Genomic DNA, 12,141 nt, shown 5'->3' on the forward strand with positions numbered 1-12,141 from the left:
ACTGTGGGTAGGAAGGTGTGCTGCAGCCTTTGGTACCAGCTGGAGGTTTCTTGGTGCCAACACTCAGAGTCCCAATGGGCTGTAGTGCCACAGCAAGATAGGAAGCGAGGAAGGCATTTACCCCTGAGGCCGGGTCATCACATGGATGTAATGCAGACTTCTGGCTTGTCAGGGATGGTAGAAAGCATTTCTCACAGATGTTGCTGTATGAGAGCACAGTATCAATAAGGAGTCAAGAAAGCTTCCAGAACGCCGATTCTCTTGATAATCTGCGAGCATGTGTCCTTGCTCTGAGGGAACCGCAATGCTCCTTGGAGCATTTCCCTCTGCCCACAAGCCTAACCTCTGTCCTGCTGAGTCTTAGCTTCAGCCAGCTCCTGCTCTTCCACGTGCTAATCTTGGCGAGACACTGGGACAACTGAATGTCTGTTGTATTATCCTGGGTTGTAAACAACAGACAAAGCTATGTGTCATCTACAAGCACTCTAATCCAAACAGTGGCATGAGCGCCTGTGCACCGTTGGGAGCATTTTTGTAGTGCGTTAGGCATGCTAGGGGGACAAAGGATGGTCAGCGTGCCAAATATCTCTCGCGTAGACAAGGCTTAGACACGTGTGTTGGACAAAAGCAGAGCAATAGCGGCAGAAGTACTTAGTAAGGCAGCTTGAGTCGTTTCGGCCAGTAGTAGTTTCCTTTCTTTCGATGCAAGTAAAGAAAATAGTGTTTTTTAAGAGAATGGTTCCTCTCTGAGGGAGCTGGTGAATGTCAGAAGAGACTGGTAGCAGGGAGGGACTGTCGGGAGTCCTTGATGATGTTAGCAGAAAAAGACTGCTTTGCTGCTTTGTGCTCTTCTTTTGTTTAAACTTGTCCTTTTTGTATAAAACTCAAGACTTTTGTGAAGAGAATAATTTTTGTGATGTTGGAACTTGCTATCCACTTCTGGATTGAACCAGGGCTTTTCTGAAGCAGATGAGTTATGTCAACTCATGGGTCATACTTAGCCTTTTTACCCTTAAGATGAAAAAGATTGAAATCTGTGTTTTGTACAGCAGACATTACTAAAGCAAGGAGAAAACTTGGTTCTTTTCCTGGGTTTTGGAAGAAATCTGGTATGTAATATTTAGGAATTTATTTCACCGCTGTGCCTTTCTTTAACCATCTGTAAAATGGGGATAATGATACTGGCTATATTATGTCAGGTGTTTTAGGACACACAGGGCAAATGAGCCAGGGAATGAGTCAGAAGCTGATTGTAGTGGTGTATCTTTCAAAACCCTGAATCTGACAGAATCCTAACTGTACAAGGATCTATCATCCTCTTTCATTCCCAGTGTCACCCCACGCAGAATAACTTGAAATTCTGTTTTCATTAGGAATATGTGCTTTGTTAAAACTAGCAACATACTAGCAATGGGCTAAACATATCTTCACCAGTAAGTTTTTTTTCTTGTAAGGGCGAAGAATGTACAGATTCTGTAGCATTAACTGTCACTTATTTTATTTTTAAACAACTTGTCCCTATCTGTAATGGGGAACAAATTATCTTGAGCAGCATGACAGTTTACATATTTTCAGTATATTCATCTTTCCAGAGAAGACATAGCTTGAGCTTTTAAAGCAAGAGCGTACAATGTGTAGTTTAATAGTCCTCGTATGCCCCGTTTTCACACACCAGCATAAGTAGTTATTATCTCCCTCTTTCTTCTGCGAGTTGCGCAGAAAGCTTGAAGCAAACCTCCTGTTGGGCACTGAAAGGTTTTTTGTGGGATCAGCAAGCCGTGGCTTGTTCTGCTATCAATAGGGCACAGAGCAAAACAGGTGAGCTGGTGTCCTGCTACTTGCCTTTGCTTGGTGGCAGGATTCCTCCCAAAACAGAGATCCCAAAAGCCCATGATTCGAGCTGACTGAAGGGATGTGGTGCACCCAGAGATCTACACTGCGCACGTTATGCCTCACCGCTTCCTCCGCTGTGTCCTCCTCTGTATTCTGTGAACGCCGTAGGAGAGAACCCTGAGAGATGTGCTGCTAAACGTGTCTGTGCGTTGCGCAGGCTCTTGTGCAGGAATGCTGACACAAACAAAAAGGAGATAACTTGGAAATTCTATTGCTCCGTTTATGTTATTATTGTAGTTAATGGTCTGTCAGCATTTCCATTATAAATCCCTATTTTCAGGGTTTTATAACTGAGCCGTAAAAATTCTCTCCAGGCTGAATTTGGCATGTGTGTTTTCAGCCTGAGTGCACATGTTGTGTTTTTTTGAACAAGTTTTCTTTTTTTAAAAAAAAAAATAGAACTGCATTCACAATTTTTAAGATATAGAATTGCCAAAAAAAAAAAAGGGGGAACAAAAAATAGGTGATTGGTTACAGATGCTTTCTTTGCACTCATATAACTCAAAAATTGCTGAGTTATTTCAGCTGTAATTGTGGGTATGTGTAAGGTTAAAATGGTGGATTTAGTACTATTCCTTTCTTTATGGTGTTGGTATTTGACAAGCAAATAGAAAACAGACCCTGATACTGTATACACTCACATATAAGCTGACCCGTGTGTAAACTGACCTCCCAAACTTGCCCCCCGCTCCCCTTGTCTAGGATCGTTTCAGTGTCAGCAAGGGTGGGGATGGGGGACAAGGGAATGGAGAGCAGGGGACAAAATTTTAGGTTTTGATGAGTTTCTTTTTCTTTATTCCATTGCTTCCAATAGGCCAGTGCTGCTCTGCAGTTACAGAATCCACATCAGCCAGGTGGTGTTATTAATAAAAAGCTAGAATAGACACATGTTCGCACACATTCTGAGTCTCAGCTTTGTCCATCTTGTTTACAGAGGGACTGCCCTCTGTCTGAAACTCACTCCAGAGAAGTTTACACAAAGATGAGTGTAAACCACATGTTTTACGCTGAAGCATCTGAAAAGAAAAGAAACGGGGGGGAAGACCAAGAGGTTATGTCTGAATTCTTCGCTGTCTGCACACACAGACCTTTCCTCCTAATCTCCCCACAAGACCTGTGGTTCTCCATTTATGCTCATTCACCAGTGCTGGAACAGAAAAGGGTGACCAGCATTCAGATAAAATTTTATTTCAGAATCTCACTTCCCAAAATATTTTCCTTCCAAATGAATCAATTACCTCAAGAACTGACTCCAAGAGCAGGCTGCAATAAAGTCCATAGATTTTCTTTTTTGCACGTAGGGTGCTTTCTGCATGACATTTTATTGTGCATGAGAACAGAATGTCGCATGTCTTCCCAAGAATGAACAGTTTGCTTCACACTAGGAGAAAGTGTGCAAGAAACTGTAACAATCATATGCGCTAGCGGTGCCTGCCATTATTGTACTTTGGCATTGTATAAGTGCTGGTGCCTATAAAAGTAGATAGAATTATGATTATGGAAAAGTATACTGTGATTTGATTTTTTTTGCATCTTATGAGATCTATCTTTTCTGTAAGTGTTTGATTCTTTACATTTTTGCTATCCATATTGAATTTTTTCCATGATGTTTTTAACATCCTGTGATATATAACATCCCATCATATCTTAAACATTCCTTTACATCAGTATGAAAGGTCATGTACTTGGGCTGTTTTTCATTTCATGAACATCTGGGCTTATGAGATTAACAGAACAGTATACCATTGCCTTCTTTTTGGTCTCTTTTATTAATAACTTGTGAATAACACTTGTCTTCTACCATGTGGATTATACTTCTGTTGGGGCAATTTCCTCAATATCATAATGGCTGCTAGTTAACCCCTTACTCACAACTGCTGCCGTTACTAGCTCAAATGGATTTCCTTATAGTATAGTACAGTATAGTATGTATAGTCCTGTATGTTTTCACGGGGTGGGAACAGTTCATTTGCCTAAACATAGGCATCTAGCACCATTTTACACGTTGTATGGTATCCCACCTGGTCTCCAGCTGTCGCTCTTGAGAAGGCAGGGATCTCCTGTAGGTCCTCTGTTGTACCTGCCAGTGCTGTGCAGATGTCTCTGATACTGCAAGGTATTTCCAGTGTTACTAGATGCCTATGTTTATGTTAGAAACTTATTTCTCTCTCTGTGATGAACACAGTCAGGAATTGGGGTCCTTCCACAGTGCAATGGGAGGGCCACATCGTTTCTGGTTAGCAAAACCATGAAACAGGAACGAGAGTCATTCAAAACGTGTGCCAGGAAAGCCTTTACCTGACCATGTGGTGGTTTTATATTCTGCATAGACCACACAGGTAACTGAGTTACAGCCAGGCATTTGGGACATGGAAGGTGATCTGAAATAATCTAAAAGGCCAAAAGTAGCTTTTTTATGCTATGTGATAATTTTCAAGTTCTGGAGGAGCTAACATCAAATTTTTGTGTTGTTCCCTAGCAATGGTGTAAAACTCTCATTGCTTGTTGAGTAAGGTGTGAGATAGAAGATTGCAAAGCTCTCGCTGCTGTCGGAGCGAATGATCTTCATCCAGAGATTTGGGCAGGTTGGCAACTGGGAAAGGAGAAAGACACAAAGCATGGAGGATGGGTCTGAAAAAAGGTTGTGCAACAGGAGAAGGGCAAGGGCAATGCTACTGACTCCGTGCCTTTGATAGTGTAACACAAGTCAGAGGGACCTTGAAGAAATTCCTGCATCCCATCTGTGACAGGCAGAGGGTTTTCTGTTTCCTCCATAATTTTAGGTAGTCTCTTTACATATGCCTTCTCATTCTCCTTCAGTGCTATCATCACTATCCTCATTTTCTCTGTGCACCCGTTTTCCCAGCTCTAGTGTTTACGAACAAATAAGCGTTTATGTCTCAGAGTCCACACATATGTCCTAATTGGAGCACTTGTCTTACAGGAAAGGCACTTATTTTATGTCAGGCAATAACAACATTCAGTGGCCCCGTTATTTACGGTCTCCTGCATTTCCTCCTGCTTCAGTTCAGTCAGAACTTGGACAAGCTTGTAGAAGATATGTCAATTTTTCACACAGAAAACTTATGTGAGGGAAAATGTCAATAATTACAACTATCTTTTAATGGAGTTAAACTGTCAGAAGTGTGGAGGAGCTGGTTCTACACCTGTGGACAGAGACATATTAAACAGTTAGACAACTACAGACTTGGAGATTAAAAGTCTCCAAACTTTTAAGCCCTTATTTCTTCTTTTTTGTCTGCTTTTTATTGTGTGTTTTGTGTACTGTATTAAATGTACCATAGCAATTTCATGGGTTTTGGCCACAAGATGGCATCTGATTTCATAATCTTCTTTTAAAAATATCACTTTTTTTCCTCTCTTGATGGAGTAATGCCCAGTTTTCTTGCAGCAGATTATAACCTACTTTCCTTCTGCCTTAGAGAATGTCTTCAGGAGCAAATGCAGTATGATTTTTCCATGGCATCCTTGGCTCCTGATAGTTGAAACTGCCAGCAGAGGCAATGGGCTCGGTGACACTTGCTGTGAATCCTCTGCTGTGTAGCCCCTATCCTCCACCCTTCCAGGGTGTAACTGGTGCTTCTGTTGTGATTGTTGCCTGGTAAATGAGAACTGACACAAAAACTTCAGCTCATTTCTCTTGTGAAGTGATCCGAAGTCCCTTGAAGTTGTTAGAAAAACTCTCACTGGCATAAAGGAAACCTTGACTGGGCACCCGCTTGCAGAAAAATAACCTACAATTTCTTAATTCTAACTAAGCTGCCTAAAGTTATGGGTAATGTGTTTCCTTCTTTCTGCTTCAGGGCACCTCCCATGTACCTGTATTTGGAGAATGAGGAACAGTCAGATTTGAAGGACAAGCAGACGATTTAGCAGACCCTTCTCTGGAGCAGGCTGGTAATTCTGTCTCTGCAATTGAAGGAGAAATGGGTAACTGAGATTTATCGGGGGACCAGAACTGCAGCAAACCACAGCAATCGGTTCTTGGAAGCTTGTAGAATGGGAGATGGAGTAAGGCTGGATCTTAATTTGCAATGGGAGAACTAAATTATTCAAAAATTGTTCAAATGGGTTTGGCTTAACTGAGTGAAAACCAATGATTCAATGCAGCTAATCAGTATGTAGATAACATGCTGCTTGGAACCTGCCAAATGATGTGAAATAAGGCAATTTACCTTTTCCTAAGTAACTTTAGCAAATAGCATAATTGTGAATTGCACCACAATATTTTCTCACTGTGGACCTTCCAACAACTTCAGAAGGCAAAAAGTGAAAATGGAGTTGAAGAAGAGATTAGAGAGATTCATAGAGTCCTTTGGTGGCTTTTACACAGGATTGTTTGGCGCAACCCTGGCTCGGAAACCACATGTCCCATTGATTCCTGGAAGCTGGAGTTCTGTCAGAGGAATTGTGCTGTATTTTCCTTGGGCCTCATATTCCTCCTTCAATATGTGCCACTCTCTCCTTCTTCCCCTCCCGGGGACAAGGCTGAACTAGGTAGATTTCAGGTCTGACCTAACGGGCACTTTCTATGCTCTTTCCTGTGTGCTTAAATGCTGAGCTGCTTATCCTTCATCTTAATCGATGGCTATCATGTTGGTTTAGTTTTTGGAAGCATGTGTGTCAAAACACTCTTCCATTCATAGTCACACAGACCATATCCTCTCCTTTGGACAGCCACAGAAACCATTTCCTCTCTGTTTTGCAAGAGATTATTGAAATAGTAACTGTTGCACCTGTGTCCTTGGCTCATCAAATGAAGCAATACTAGAAGGTGCCAAACGCGCTTTAATTTTTTTAAACAACAATCCAGCAGGATTGTTCCAATCCAGCTGGAGAAAGAAGCCTCAGCAGCGCTGTGGAGCCAGATGGCCTCTACAGCCCACCAGGAAGGGCTGGAGAGACTCTTTATTGATTAAAGACCACAGGGTAGGAACCTCTGCCAGCCAGAGCACCTGGGGATTTCAGGTATGGATGGTACCGGGCAAGAAATCGGGGGTAAGCACACAGTGAATTTGAGACTGTAGACACCAAATAGTTCAGCCTCATTGTTACTGCTGAACTGATGGATCAAGAAAAAGGGGAGATTTACCTCTGCAATCTGGTAACCCTGTATGAAATGTAGATGAAACAGTAGATGCTCACAAAAGAGAGGCCAGCACCAGGCAAAGTGATAAAGGCTGAAGCAGCAAAGAGTGGAACAATTAACCGTGGTCTCTGTATTGATGTGTCTCATAGTTGGATTTTCTGATTGAAGCTTTTTAATGTGTGGGGCAGAGGTAAAGGCTCTTTGCTCTGTGAGTTCCTGATGCCTGGTGAGGGCTGAGCTTGTCACACAGGGGTTTCCTCAGAGGTAGGATACACTGCTAAGCTCTCTGTCCTATAACAGAGGAGAGGTACTTGCTTTTAAAAAATTGTCTTTAATTTCTCTGAAGCCTCTACCTCTCAGCCCAGTCACATGTGACTGAAACTGACAAGTGGGGATGTTTGTGGAGGGGACAGACAAACAGAAACTGTATGAACAGAAAACTGGGCTAAACCCTCTCTTTTTCAAATTATGTTTTAGTAGAAGCTCTGTTAACTTTATTAAGTGGCTTTTTCTGTAGATGCTTACCCAAGCACCTCAGAGACTTGTCTTTACACCTATAACATTCCTGGGAAGGAAAGAAGGGTTGTTGTCTTATTTTTCACTTGAAAAACTGGAACACAGAGAAATTTTGACTAAGATGACAAGCTATTTAAGTGTATAATTCCTAGTAGTGACTTAAGGCTCTGTGAAAATAGTCCCCTGAAGGATCTGGATCCAAGCAGTTTGCCCAAGATCACACTGAAATTTTGTTGCAGAGAAGTGAGGTTTGACTTCCCTGCACCTGGGTGCACCCTGCTCACCAGGCTGCCTTTCCCTGGATCCTCCCCTACACAGCAGGCTGAGCTGGGGAAGGATGTTAGTGCCAACCTGCTTGCTACCGCCACCGGCCACTGCCCTGCTGCCCGCCATAGCCACCCCAGCTGCACCAACAAGGGTGCTTGTGTGACTCCTGTTTCAGGCTAAAGGGGCAGGGCTAGTTTAAATGATGTAAATAGCAGGCCTTCGCTAATTTTGCGTGCGATATAGTGCTTCCATGAACAATTTTCCTAGGAAACTGACAGGGCTGAAGGCTGTCCCGTTTTCCACAGGTATGGCTGGATCCAGGAGACAATGTTTGTAGAGTGAGTAACTTTGCACATTTCCATTCTGCCTGAGCCTCCCTTCAGCCCTCTGTGGTTGAAGAGTCAAGAAAAAGCTGCTGTTAGCAGAATTTGCCCTTGTGCTGAGACTTTGCTTGAGGAAGTCAGTGGAATGTATTGGTGAAGTGTGCTTCAGGTAATTATTTTCCTCTTGGTGCACTTGACCGTACGGAAGCTCCGATGTTCTATGTGAATGTTAAAGAGCAGATTTTCAAACAGCGTACAGCTAGTCTATAGAATATTCCAGCTAACAATTTGTGTTTGAAAAATACTGCTTCTTTTACCAAGAGGGGCTGTCTTTGTTTGGTATGGAGAAGTTTCAAACTCTTCCACTCCAGGTTTTAAGGAAAGAGATTACTGCAACAGTGAGGAGCTAAGGACAGCTATCCACCGACACCTCCACTTTTCACATCTGGTTAAGTGCATTATGACATTTTTGCTTTTACATATGAATCATTAGCTATTGTCTGTGGCCAGTAGGAAAAAAAGACAGCAATTTTCATAAGCCTGGTCATATTCTTATATAGAAAGGGAGTAACATTTTTCTAAAATATACTGTGTAAGTGATTCTGTAGCATCTTTCAACTAAGTACTTCCAGGTTCTCTGCAAATTGTAATCAAATCAGTTGTATGATGAGACAAATAATAAGGGGAAATGTGAGATCAGCTTCTATTTCTTTTACAAATCCAGAGACAAGCGCATATTCCTTTTCTGCTGAGCAATGAGAAGTTCCTGTTTTATTCTGATGCACTTGAAATTCAAAGTGGAACTACAGTTTATCCATACCCCTGTTTTTCTGCTAATATGTTTGAAACGGGGTTTATCTGGCAAATATGCTTTCTTCAGCAGAACTGGAGTCTTCATCTAAACAGCCTTTCCCCATCTAAGCAGGATCGTAAGTGGAGAAGGAGGCTATTCATCTATTAATCTCCTGCATGGCTCAGTAAAAGCTCTGGCAGTCTCTGGAGTGACTCTCTTGTGTCAAATGGGAAAAAGTTTTATACATTCTAGTTCTCGCTTCTGTACTTCAGTCAGTCCCAACCCCAAATATCCTGCTATGTCAGCTGCTGTTTGTTCCCTTTGATGTACCACTGTGTGAACCAGTAAGATTTGAGCTGCATGTTTCTGCTTTGTCGTCTCAGCTGCTGTCATTTTGGCAGCTCGAAATGGGCAAATGAGGCAGACAAGCAGCTTTCTGGAAAGGCTCGAGCTTCGGAAACCTGCAGCACTGCTCAGCAGTAGTACAGTGATTGCTGAGCTTCTCGGTAAGGCCGTGTTTGCCCAGGGTCCAAGCAACTGCCAGGCACTCTGAAGGTACGCTGAGCGCACTACAGCAATCCTGCTTGTCTCTCCAACAAGCTCACTGTGACAGTGGCACTTGCTGCCTCCAGCATGCTGCATGCCATCTCTCCTTGATCTGCAAGACCACCCCAAACAAGCTGCTGCAGAAACCTGGAGCTTATTTTGTAGGTTTTGTGAAGATGAGCAAATCTTACTCCTTATATAAGGAAAAAAGGCTTTTTGTGTGTTGGAGGGGAGTTTGATACATGGGATAAAACACTGCACCTCAGTAATGTTAGTTATGAGTCTGTTCAAGGGATGGGGACACTGGCTGGTTGGCACTATTTCTAAAAGGAGCATTTTTCCACTGAGCTTGTGATTCCATAGTAGTTTAAGCCAAAATAAATTGGTGTGCTGTGGTCTAGTGCTACCCCTAACCTCTACTTGCACATTCCCACTCCCATCTCCTCCCCTCTCCTTTCTGTGCTGGCTCTAGCAAGCCTGGAGCTGTGGATGAGGCAGGGCTGTTCCCTGCATGCGGTGGGTTTTGCAGTGTGGCAGGAAGGAACAGCAGAGGTGCTGTCTTTCTGTATCACCCGAGAAGCTAAGTCACCACCTGGCCAAAAATTCTGGGAACTTGTGACCCGCCTTAATCAAATCCACATGTCCAAACAGGAAACCACTCAGTGCTGTTCTTCATTTACATGGGTAGTCCAGGATGGAGAGCAGCGAAGATACCGTTGAGTATTTTTCCTAGTTCTACCACTAGTTTACACTCTTTCTGACCTTTGGCAAAACAATTTAATTTGCTGATGTCCAAACTGTACAATGGGGCTATCGATACATTTGATCCCAGAGGAAACTTGCACAGTGCCACTCTGTGTGGGCCAAGACATCTGAGATCCTTGGACAGAAAGTGCTCCACCTAACTGAATTGCTATAATTATGATTTTGTTAGTTACTTGTATGTTTGTAAATATGGGGCAAGAAGTCTGAGAAAATACCATAAATCAAGAACTCTGGAAAAATGTCAAAAAGAATATTTAATTCCTCTCACTCTGAAGTTTGTAAATCTCAGAGTCCGTATTAGGAAAAAATATTTTTCTGCATTATGTCACTTTTCAGACTATGGCTAGTGCCGCTTCCGTCCCCATGTAAAAAATACTGAGATCAAAATAAAAGGTTGCTTATAATTATTTCCACCTTTATCTATTCTTCTTTTAAGTGTGGGGGAAAATGGGGTCACAGGGAACCCAAAACATTAAGCCTGTCTGGGCTCTGCTTTAGTTCGAATCTGAAGACCCATGAGGTTCAGTATAGAAAAATAAACTGATGAGAGGAGCCCAGGCCAAGCACCTGTGCTTGTCCCACCTGTTGGAGTTTGTCAGGGACTAAACTGCTGACTTGGCTCTGAGACCCTCCCGAGAAAAGTAGAAAAGGTTACCGGTAATGAAAACACTCAGAAAATTGGTGTTGTTTCGTATTTAAATGTTTATGTTCTGGCACATGTGCAGTCAGTGGGTTTCCCTCACAGCTCTGGCGGAAACCCGCTTCCTCCTCCCGCCTCTGGGGTGACAGTCTAGGAGTGAACGCGGGAGACCAGGTTGACAAAGAGCTGAGTATTATCCTGAGGATAAATGAGTTAACCCACCACTGCAAACACTATGCTGGCGGATTTCAGTGCAATTAGCTCCACAAATACCAAGACATGCAGTCTGCAACCAGACTAAAAGGTCTCCTAAACAATTAGGGGACCACGGCCCCATGGACCCCTGTCATGCACATTAATGTCACTAGCCTTAGCAAAGGGGATGTGTGTGCTTTGATGCCAGGGGAATCCAGGGTTTGACGGCCCCATAAACTTCATACCATTTTTGGCCCCAGCTCCCACGATTCAGTGGCACTTTATTTACTGCACCTAATAACATCTAGTCAATAAACACATACAGATTGGGGAGAGGGTCTAGTGTGAGCTTAATTACCTCAACCCTCGGCCTTCTCTTTTGTTATGTACATCATGGATACTTGACAGCATTAACATTCCTGGAATTGTATCTGCCATCCTTTGTAAAAGGATTGAATACTACGCATTAGTTCGGGCTCGTGGGGCATTTGTGTCTCCAACAACAGCTTAATTATGGACATTGTTTACTAATCAGTATTAAATTGACAGACTATGAGGGCTAATCTGGAGATTAACACAATAGCTTGTTTTCATTTTGTTCTTCTAGCAGTTTATTGAATGCAAGATTTAAAACAAGACCCTTTTGTGAGCCTTTCCTTCCACATCACAGCTTGTGTGTGTGTAAAGGTCTGTATATTTCTGTAACTCAGAGTGTGAGCACAAACATTTTGCTTAATATATAAGAACAAGCATAAAACCCCCATGTTGTATTGGATACTGGATACTGCTGGATGTAAAAGCAATAAAGGGTGTCCCTTCTGTAGGATCAGCAGTTCACAAATCTTTAGGCTCATTTAAGCCTTCTGTTTGTTCTGTTTCACAGAGTATCATCACTCAAACAAATACCAACAGACCCCAGGCCCCCAGTAGTAATTTGTGTAGTGAGAAGATCCGATGTCACTGCGTGCAAAGTTGTTCAGGGAAAGCTGTGTGTATTTCTGGGACATCTGTTTTGCCCATACAAATTATGAAACTCCCTGACAGTTTTGATTTTCCTATGAAAGATTTGCATTGTTGGCCACAAAAGCTGCCC

General features: G+C 42.7%; 1 long non-coding RNA gene across 1 annotated transcript in view; it reads left to right on the forward strand.

The window, feature by feature from the left end:
• Positions 1-589: 589 nt before the first annotated feature.
• LOC142062191 (uncharacterized) overlaps positions 590-12,141 on the forward strand; it is a 115,592-nt gene continuing 104,040 nt past the window's right edge. Inside the window, exon 1 of the long non-coding RNA XR_012662397.1 lies at positions 590-1,109. This is a non-coding gene — a long non-coding RNA (uncharacterized LOC142062191). The remainder of the gene's footprint in view (positions 1,110-12,141) is intronic.

The sequence above is a fragment of the Phalacrocorax aristotelis genome, chromosome 9 (genome assembly GCF_949628215.1).
Source record: "Phalacrocorax aristotelis chromosome 9, bGulAri2.1, whole genome shotgun sequence".
Lineage (NCBI taxonomy): Eukaryota > Metazoa > Chordata > Aves > Suliformes > Phalacrocoracidae > Phalacrocorax > Phalacrocorax aristotelis.